This window comes from Diceros bicornis, chromosome 15 (genome assembly GCF_020826845.1).
Source record: "Diceros bicornis minor isolate mBicDic1 chromosome 15, mDicBic1.mat.cur, whole genome shotgun sequence".
Lineage (NCBI taxonomy): Eukaryota > Metazoa > Chordata > Mammalia > Perissodactyla > Rhinocerotidae > Diceros > Diceros bicornis.
In genome coordinates this window covers 60,217,163-60,228,122 of record NC_080754.1, presented here as the reverse complement: position 1 = coordinate 60,228,122, position 10,960 = coordinate 60,217,163, and the positions used below count along the sequence as shown (strand labels likewise).

General features: G+C 44.5%; 1 pseudogene; it reads left to right on the top strand.

Moving 5' to 3' along the window:
* LOC131414619 (peroxynitrite isomerase THAP4-like) overlaps positions 1 to 2,935 on the top strand; it is a 26,510-nt pseudogene extending 23,575 nt beyond the window's left edge.
* Positions 2,936 to 10,960: the final 8,025 nt, after the last annotated feature.

Genomic DNA, 10,960 nt, shown 5'->3' with positions numbered 1-10,960 from the left:
CCCTCTCACCACCACCCCGCGGCCACCTTAAGCTCCCCTCACTCAAGTTGGTGCTGACAATTTCCAGAAACAGTGTGTTCCGGAAACGCTCCTCTTTTGGTCAGCTGTCCTCCTGCGTTTGCTCTGACTTCTCCGCTCCTTTGATCCTGGGAGCCCGCCTTGATCTCTGCCATCAGGACTGTGGCTGAGCAAATGCAACTTGTACCTGGGTTACCACGGGCTCCCAGATGCTCTGTGACTAGAAAGATCTGGCGGTTCCGGGGAAAGGTAGCTCTGCCCATAGAGGTGAGGCCTGGAGCGGATCCTGACAGCATCCTGCGGGGAGCAGGGCACGGCCCACGCCTCCTGGAGAGGCTGACCCTGCGGACTCGCGGGAGGGGCGCCTTTCCCACTTCCTCCTGGGCCCCCGAGGAAGTTGGCCCCGGACAGGGCAAGGGGTTTGGCTTCCCTCTGGCCTGGCGCCTTCCTGAGGGCTTCTGGAATTCAGCTATTTCAGCGAGTCCCTTTCTGTGGACTTCTACACTGAAGGTGCCAGGACAGTGAACTGAAGGGACTTGACGTGAAAGACCCCCTCGCAGATACTTCTGTTTGATGTTGCAGGGTGTTAAGTTTTAAAGACCTGAATGACGCTTGTCATTTATAGTCTTATTGGAAGTTTACAGTGGTTTGTTCTGAGTCTCATGTTGTTCCCGTCTATCAAAAGAACTGGTAATATTGGAGTATTTCCAGAGGTCAGCCACTGAGCTTTCTGGACAGTTTCTTTTAGAGCTTGTGTCCCCAAAATTTGGTTACTGTGTCTGAAAATGAGGCAGGCTGCTCTTGGCATTCATAATGGTCTAACGTGGTAGGGGGCCAAGGAGGTGGGAATTGGGGGGGAGGTGTTTGGGAGATGGGCTCAGAAAGCATGGAGAAAGTTTAGAAGGTCATGTTACTTAGAAGTTCCTGAGGAGCTAGTATCCACCCAGGTCCTGGTCCACAGCGGCCTCAGGTGGGTTAGATGACCGCAGATGGAGCAGAGAGCCCTGTGGAGTGACCACCCCCACCCCCATGTGCTCAGTTCCATCTCAATAGAAATCTTACCTTAATGAGAAGAAAGGAATATTCAGTATGTTGCTCAGTATCTTCCAGGGGCTGGTTGTGTCTTAAAGGGAGCTGTTTTACCCCTGATAGTGGAAGTACAGTAGGAACACAGACCTACAGCTTTTGAGTCTGACCCCCTCTTAGAGCTGGTTGCCCATCCTCAGCTGCTTGAGCCACAGCAGGCGCCAGACGCCATGCTGAGTGTCTGGGAAGCTCTGCTGGCTGACACCTGGCCTGGCTTCTAAATAGGGGGACCAACCATCCCGTTTTTAGCACCAAAATCCTGCATCCCCAGCACAGCAGGACGGTTGGTCAGCTGTGAGCTTCTAGGAGCTGTTTCTGGGGCTTCCTGAAGCCTGTCCTGTGGTCTTGATGCCATCCTGTGCCATGTGTCTGAGCATCTGTATGCCTTGAGCACATGTAGGAGGAGTTCCTCACCTTCCTTATCTGCCCTGCAGACTGTAAGCTCCTTAAGGGTAGGCAGTGGGTCCTGCATCTTTCCATTCCAGTAATAACTTGCAAGTAGAAGGTGTTCCTTCAATCTTTACTCGGGTTTTAAATGTGGAAGTCAATACAGGTCTGGGTATTTGCAAAAACACTTGTTTTGCTTTTATAGTAGATCATTTTAGGGAAAGTTGTTTAATTATGTCTTTCTAATTACTGTGTTATTTGTCCTGCAGGTTCCCCCCGAAGACCTCAAAACGTCTCATCCAGTGGTTAAAAGCTGTTCAGAGGGGTAACTGGACCCCCACCAGGTATTCTTTCCTCTGTAGTGAACATTTTGCCAAAGACAGCTTCTCCAAAAGGCTGGAGGATCAGCACTGCCTGCTCAAGTCCATGGCCGTGCCCTCCATCTTTTACCTGATGCCACACCAGGAGAAAGGACACCAGAAAGGCCTTGGGGGGCCTTGGGGGGCCTGAGGGGACATTCGAGTGAAGCAGAAGAGAAGGGAGCTGCAGGTTCATCGTCGTCCTCAGGTGAAAACCTGATGGACAAGCCAGAGTGCTACAAGTTGAAGCGAGCCGCTCTGCAGGGTGAAACTGCACCGAGGGCCACCCAGGAGGCGCCGGTCAGGAGAGGGCACAGCACTCTCTGGAAGGAACTCAGGAGATGGTGTGGCCATCACAGCCTCAGGCAGCCAGGGAGAAGCAAACACCTCTACTGTGGATCTTGGCGATGAGCTCACCACCTCCCCCTATGGGGCCAGCTAGATAAGAGTGGGGTTTCCTCAGATGACTTTCTCTCCCACCCCCAGGATCTGGGGCATGCAAATTTATCGGCTTGCTTCCTTCCTAATAGAATTTTCTTCTCCAAACACAATCCGGAGAGGTGCATCCCCAAGAGCCTGTCGAACGAAAGAGGTTGGAGAGATACGTGGAGCCTGGTTGCAGGGGGACCAGCCTGGGGCCAGACAAGGGCTTGGCCCAGAGCCCCCAGACTTTATCACTCAGAGTGATGCCGCAGAAGCCCCCCAGAGCCCCTCTGTCCCTCTGACACGTCAGCCCGACGCCAGCTGTGGAATCTGCAGAGTGAGCCCAGTGATGCAGCCCCATGTCCATCACCACGGTCATCCTGTCAGCGTCGGGGACCTGCAGACTCCTGACTCGCAGCACTCCTACTGCTTCTGCTCTGGGCAGAACAAGAGCCAGGGGTGCTGCCTGCAGGGGCAGGTGGCAAAGAATGGAGAGCCGAAGACCTTGCGGCAGAGGGTCAGTGCTCAGACAGCAGGCGTCCAAGCTACAGGAGAAGCTGGACGAGCTGAAGACAGTGAGCTTCCCCTCCCTGAGCAGCCTGCTGCCCCCCTGCCAGGGTCAGTACCAGAGCCTGGTGGCTCGCCCCGCCCGGTCGCTATGAGGGGTTTCTTGCTGTGTGGCTGAGGGCCCCTGAGCACTTCTGTGTGTCACATCCTCCCTGCTCTCTTGGGAGAAGGCTCTGATAGTAGCCGTGCCTTGTAGACAGGGATCCCAGGCTGGAGAGCTTACCTCCCTCGGTCCAGGGCACTCGAGAGGCATCTGTAGCTGTCGGGGTCTAGCTGGTGGGAAAGGAGGCATTTCAGGTCAGCTGGGAAAGCCAGAACTACCCAGTGAGCGGTGCCTGGACAGTTGGTTTTCCACTTGATCGGGGGAAAGTCAGCTCTATTGCATACCGCGCACAACATAAACTCCAAATGAGTTAGGATCTAAATGTGAAATAAAATAGACACAGTAAACTATTAGAAAAGTTACAGGAGAGTCTTAAAGTCATGGGGAGGTTCTTTCCATTCGTGTTTTAATGAACATCCTCAAAGTTAAGTCATTTTGAACATTAATAATAATTTCTTTCAAATTTTAAACGTCTGTTCAAGTAGAATACATTCTCTTTTGTAAAAATTAAAACACTGCAGAAATATGTTTCCCCATTACAGAAGTGGGGAAAATCCCCCCACTTTTATTCCAACTTTTATTCCTTGTTGCTAGTAAAATTTGGCGTGTTCTCTCTTAGATCATTTTCTGTGCTCTTACATATTTTTTTATGGCTATGTTTCTGCTTTTCTTCATATTTTACTGTTTAGTGCTTGCAAAAATTGGTTTCTAGATCTTCTTTACATATTGAGGATAGTATCTTTTGCCTGTTATCTATACATGGAAAACATTTCCCTACCACGTTGTTCATTGGATCTGGGTCAATGTTTGTCTTGTAGGACGTTAAGTAACACTTCAGGTGGAAAAGGCTCTTGTGTGACAGGCTGCTCAGGACCTTCTGGGCCTCCAGGTCAACAACCATTAGCACAGCCCAAAATAGAAACAAAAACCAAAACCCATCCTGTGTGTTTCCAAATGCACCCTGAGGGAAGAACAGCTCCAGGTGAGGACCACTGATGTCCTGGTCAATTGTCCACTATATTCCCCCATCGTGTTACAGCTTTTTTGCGGTTTCTCATACCTGACGTTACTTCTGGGTACCTTCCTCTGTTCCTATTGGTCAGACTTCCCAACGTTTGTCACTATTACAGGTCCTTCCCGACAGCCAGCCCTTTACTCCATTGATCAGGTCTTCACTGTTGTTTCTACCTCATGAATCCTCACTTCTTTCTGCTTTTTTCTCCTGGAGGGAAGTGCTTAGCTTCTTCGTGTGCAGTTTCTATTTCCTGATCCCTGCAGTCAAGGCTGTGTCCCTTCTCCTGTCCCTTTCGCCTCACACCATGGATGTGCCGTGTGCTGCCCTCATTTCTGTTCATTTCTAAATAGTTTGTAATTTCAGTCGACTCCCTCTTTCACCTGAGTTATTTAGAAGAGTGTGGAGAGATTTTCAAGTTTGATAGATTGGGGGAGGGGAGCTAATTGTTTTGTAATTATTCTCTAATTTTATTGCTTTAAGCTCCTGTAACATGGTCACTTAAAGATATCTGCTTTTTAGAATCTTTTGATATTTCGTTGTGGCTTAATACACCATCCATTCTGGTGACTGTTTCATTGTGGTTGAGAAGAATGTATCCTCTCCAGCAGTTCCTTACACTGCTCTCCCTCAGGCTGAGGCTGGATCTGGCTTATTTGTGTGAGTGAGCAGATCTGTCTCCTAACTCACTGTATCACTCCCTCTGTTGATTTCTAAGAGAGGAAAGGTAGGTCTCCCTGTGATTCTGGAGGTGCCTGTGTCTTCCTGTTTGTGTGTCTAGTTTTGCTTTGTGTTTCAAGACCATGTTGTTAGATGCATAAGTGTTCCTGACTGTTATCAACACAGAAAACCCCTTTTTGTCCCATTGACACTCTTTTCTTTATCTCCTTATTTTCAACCTTTTTATATCCCTTTATCTTATAGCTATATTTGAACTCGATCTGAGAGCTTCTGTCTTTTTATAGAGTAATTTAATCCATTTGCAATTATGATTGTTGATACGTTGGTATTTTTGCCTTCCAGTTTATTTTATTTTTAATTTGTTAGGCTTTCTCATTGTTTCTTTTTCTGTTCACCTAGTGGATGTCTTTCAGCTTTTAAAAATAACCATTTAAGCCTGTCTTTCTGTAAATGCTTAGTGTTGATCAGTTCCTGTGTTGTACACTGCCAGCCCCTCACCCTCACTCCCCAGGTGGAGACTGTCTGTGATCTTAGTTCTATATTCTTCTTTTCCCCCTCAAGCAGCCGCAATTAGATGTAAATATGCATTCTATTGGTTAATTTATTCACCACTATTTTTTTTTAATTTTTTGTTTATTGCAGTTAACATTGGTTTATAACATTGTAAAAATTTCAGGTGTACATCATTATACATCTATTTCTGCATAGATCACATCATGTTCACCACCCAAATACTAATTACAACCCATCACCACACACATGTACTGAATTATCCCTTTCACCCTCCTCCCTCCCCGCTTCCCCTCTGGTAACCACCAATCCAATCTCTGTCTCTATGTGTTTGTTTATTGTTGTTATTATCTACTACTTAATGAAGGAAATCATACGGTATTTGACCTTCTCCCTCTGACTTATTTCACTTTGCATAATACCCTCTATTTATTGTATCCAGTGTTTCCTCTTTTTCATAAATACTTAATGACTTTTTTGGAACTCGAATGACAGTAAAATTTTGAGAGGAATCGAGTTTGAGATACTCCTTAGGTGCTGATGCCAGAGAGTCAGCTCCCAAGCTCTTCAAGTTGCATCTGTGTGTCTGCAGAGTGCGGGATGCAGAGTGGTGTTTACAGCCATGGAACTGAATGAGGTTTCCTGGAGAAACTGTGTGTCTAGAGAAGTGCTGGGGCCTAGCCTAGGGGCAGGCAGTGTTCGTAGAGGTGCAGCTGAAGAGGGTCCAGGAAAGGAGACTGAAAAGGCAGAACATGGGGTCATGGGAGCCAGGAGGGGAAAAGGGTATTGCAGAAAGGAGGTCCTCAGCTGAGCTAGATACATCTCTGATCAGAATGGAGAAAAGATGGCTGGACTTGGCCACATGGAGTCACTGGTGACTGCAGTCTCCTTGGAGTGGTGGCAGTGGTGCTGGGTCTAGAGTGGGTGAACGGGGGCTTTAGGGGGTGGTGCTGGGGATGAGGCACTTTGTTTAGGAGATTTAGCCCTGAAAGGGAGTTGGAAAATTGGACAGTAGCCAAAAGGGAACATGGCTTCAAGGGAGAGTTTTATGTGAATGGTGGAGACAAGGGAGCAGGTGTCTGAGCTGTGGGTGGGCCGGGATGGAGAGGAGGAGCTGTGAGGGCCAGGGAGGAGAGTGCTGAGCCCTGGGGAGGTGCAGGGCTGGGCTTTCCCCCCTAGGGAGCGGGCAGAGAGCAAGGGGACAGATGCTGAGCTGGTGGAAAGGAATACCTGTGCCTCTGCTCCTGTGGTCCCCGGAGTGTGAGGCTGGTCACTGGCTGGGAGTAGAGGGGGGATGCAACAGGTGTTAGGAGAGCAGCAGTGGGAGCAGTAGGAGGGAGAGAGGACACCCTGGCTTGGTCTACAAGGCTCACCCAGAACCCCACTGGGCTCTGTGGTCTCCACCTGTTGGCTCTCTTTGATGTCTTCCTCAAGGTGTCTGCTCTCTTGATGGTTCCCAGTGCCGTTATGAATTCATTCATCAGTCAAGGAATCTTCTGGACATTTTTAGGGATTTTATGTTCAACAGGCTATACACATATTTCTTCAGTCCATTACCTTTAGTCAATCACTTTACTTTTGGACAGATTCCCTACCACAGAGCTGCGGGGCCAGTGCGCCTGCGGGTTGTAGGGTTTGGGAGGTTTGCCCTCCGGAAAGCCGGTAGTGATGGGCATTCTCACAGGACACTATGTTCTCTCCCTGAGCCCGCTGTGACTCCAGGTGTCATGTTGTTTTAAACACGGGCCAGTTCTAGCAGGGTCCGTTGTTGGCATTCCTGTGGACCAGTGAGGATGAACATTTTTCCGGGTTCAGTATCTCCTTGTCGCTTCCCCACCACGCCGCCCCCCACCTTGCTTCCCGAGCTCTGAACCTTCCCGATGTAACCAGGACGTTCACTCTATCCAGTGTGAATCCATATTCTCTCAGTGGACTCAGCGAATACTTGCTTCAAACATCTGTTTTCTTCTCGTTTCTTCATTGTACATACGATTCTTGAGTTAATCTGGAGTTTTAAAAACGTTTTATTGTGGAAAATCTTGAACATACTCAATTGAGTAGAAAAGTATAATAAGCGCACGTCCCTATCCTCCCGCTTCAACATTTATCAGTATTCTGAGATTCTTGTTTCTTCTATATTTCTACCCAATCCCTACCTTCCATTGATTGTTTGTTAATTAATAGAGTGATTTTTAAGGAAAGGTTTACATTGACAGAAAAATGCAGCAGATAGTACAGAGAATTTCTTCCTCCTCCCCACACAGTCGCCCCTGTAATTAACATCTTGCATTACCACTTGTGTTAGCATGGTTCATGCATCACAAGCGGTGAACCAACATCGATACGTTGCTATTAACGAAGTCCATAGTTTACAGTACGCTTCACTGTCTGTACTTGGATTTTGACAAATGCATGATCTCCTGGATTCACCGTTACAGTATCCTACGGAATAGTTGGATGGCCCTAAAAATCTCTGTGCTCTGTCTGTTCTTTTCTTCCTTCCCAACCCCAGGCAACGACTCATCTTTATATTGTTTCTATAGTTTTGCCTTGTCTAGAATGGCATATATTTGGAATATGTGGATACTATAGAATAGAGTATGTAACCTTTTCAGGTTGGCTTCTTTCACGTAGCAATATCTATTTAAGCTTCCTCTATGTCTTTTTGTGGCTTGATAACTCATTTCTTATTTTTTTTAATATTGACTTAAAATGCACATAGCAAAAAATGTACCTTGTAATCTGTTTTTAAGTATAAACATCAGTGGTATTCAATACATTCACATTGTTGTGCAGCCATCACCACCATCCATCCCCATCACCCTTGTGGATCTGAAACTCTCTACCTATTAAACAATAACTCTCCGTTCGCCCCTGCTCCCAGACCTTGGCAGCCACCACTCTGCTTTCTAACTTTATGATTCTGACTCCTCTAATAACCTCATATAAGTGGAATCATACAGTATTTGTCTTTTTGTGACTTGCTTATTTCACTTAGCACAATGTCCTCAAGTTTGATCCATGTTGTAGCATATTGCAGAATTTGATTCCTTTTTAAGGCTGAATAGTATTCCTTTGTATATATATATACCACATTTTGTTTATCCCTTCATCCGTTGATGGACACTTGGGTTGCTTCCATGTTTTAGCTGTTGTGAATAATGCTGCTTTGAACATGGGTGTCCAGATATCTCTTTGAGACCCTGCTTTTCTTTTGGATATGTTCTCAGAAGTGGAATTGCTGGGTCATATGGTCATTGAATGTTTAATTTTTTGAGGAACTTCCATTCTGTTTTCCATAGTGCCTGCACCATTTTACATTTTACATTAATGATGTACAAGGGTTCCAATTTCTCTGCCTCCTCCCAGCACTTGTTGTTTTCTTTTTTTTGCATAACGGCTATCTTAATGGCTGGGAGGTGTTATCTTATTGTAATTTTGATTGGCATTTCCCTAATGATTAGTGATATTGAGCATGTTTTCATGTGCTTATTGGCCATGTGTACATCTCTTTTGGAGAAATGTCTATTCTAGTCCTTTGCTGATTTTTGAATCGGCTTTTTTTTGTTGTTGTTTAGGTTTAGGAGTTCTCTTTACATTCTGGATATCAATCTCTTATCAAAAATTTGATTTGCGAATACTTTTCCCCATTCTTTGGGGTGCCTTTTTACTCTGTGGATAGTGCCTTTCGATGTACCAATTTTAAAAATGTTCATAAAGTCCCATTTTTGTGTTTTTTCTTTTGCTACCTCTGCTTTTAGTGTCATATCCAAGAAATCATTGCCAAGTCCAGTGTTTGCTTCTAAGCGTTTTATTGTTTTAGGCCTTACATTTAGGTCATTGATCCATTTTGAGTTAATTTTTGTATATGGTGTTAGCTGAGGGTCCAACTTCATTCTTTGGCAGATTTATATCCAGTCTTCCCAGCACCATTTGTTGAAAAGACTGTCCTTTCTCCATTGAATGGTCTTGGCACCCATGTCAAAAATCATTTGACCATGTATGTGAGGGTTTATTTCTGGGCTCTCTATTGGTGTATATATCTGTCTTTATGCCAAGACCACACTGTTTTGATTACTGTAGCTTTGCAGTAAGTTTTGAAATCAGGAAGTGCGCGTCTTTCAGTTTTGTTCGTTTTCAGGATTGTTTTGGCTATTCCAGGTCCCTTGTGGTTCCATATGAATTTTAGGATGGGTTTTTCCTTTTCTGCAGAAAAATCATTGGGATTTTGATATGGCTTAAATTGAATCTGCAGATTGCTCTGGGTAATATTGCCACTTTAACAATCCTTCCAATCCACGAGCACACAATGTATTTCCATTTGTGTAAATCTTTAATTTCTTTCTGAAATATTTTGGGCTTTTATTGTGCAAATCTTTCACCTTCTTGGTTAAGTTAATTCATAAGTATTTTTTTATGCTATCGTAAAGAGTAGTTTTTGTAATTTCCTTTTCAGATAGTTCATAGAGATTGTGTTGTGTATAGAAATGCAACTTATTTTGAGTGTTGACTTTGTATCTTGCTACTTTGCTGAATTCATGTATTAGCTCTAACCTTTTTTGTGGAGTGTTTAGGATTTTCTACATATGAAATCATATCATCTGCAAACAGAGATAATTTTGCTTCTTCCTCTCCAGTTTGGAAGCCTTTTCTTTCCTTTGCTTGCCTAATGGCTCTGGCTGGAACTTCCAGTACTGTGTGGAACAGAAGTGGTGAAAGCGGGCATCTTTCCTAGTTTGTGGTCTTAGAGGAAGGGCTTTCAGTCTTCCAGTATCAAGTATTATATTTGTTGTGGGTGTTTCATGTGACTTTTTTTCATGGTGAGGTAGTTTACTCCTATTCCTCCTTAATCGAGTGTGTTATCACGAGAGGATGTATAATTTTGTCAAGCGGTTTTTTTTGCTTCCTTTTGTTGAAGTGGCATATCACATTGATTGATTTTTGTATGTTGAACAATCCTTGCATTCCAGGAATGAAACCCACTTGGTCAAGGTGTGTAATCCTTTTAATACTCTGCTGAATTAAGTTTGCTAGTATTTTGTCGAGGATTTTTGCATCAATGTTCATAAGGAATATTGGCCTGTAGTTTTCTTTTCTTGTGGTGTTTTTTTCTGGCTTTGGTCTCAGGGTTATGTTGGCCTCATAGAATGAGTTAGGAAGTGTTTACTCCTCTTTATGTTTTTGGAAAGGTTGGAGAATAAGTGATATTAGGTATGTTTGGTAGAATTCACCAGTGAAGCCATCAGGTCCTGGCCTTTTCTTTGCCAGGAGATTTTTGATTACTGATTCAGTCTCCTTACTAGTTATAGGTTTATTCAGATTTTCTATTCCTTTGTGATTTAGTCTTGGTAGATTTGTGTTTCTAGGAACTTGTCCATTTCATCTAGGTTGTCCAGTTTTTGGGTGTACGATTGTTCATAGTACTCTTTTAGAATCTTTTTGGGTTCTGTAGAATTGGTAGTAATGTCTCCACTTTTATTTCTGTTTTTAGTCATTTGATTCTTCTTTTCTTAGTCCATCTAGCTTAATGTTTGTCAGTGGTTTCATCTTTTCAAAGATGTTTGGCCTATTTTTTAATTGGGTGGTTGATTTTCTTGTTGAGTGTTATGAGTTCTTTGTGTTTTTTGGGTATAAGTCCTTTCTTGCATTAATTTACTACGTATAATAACATCACAGTCCATTTTACCTGTTAAATGTATGATAATGTATGAAATAGAAATGGTAGGAAAAAACTAAACAGGGGTCAGCAACATGGATTTTTCCAAAACTAGGGGCCAAAGAAGATGTGTTGCCTGCTGGGCCCAAGGAGGAGCT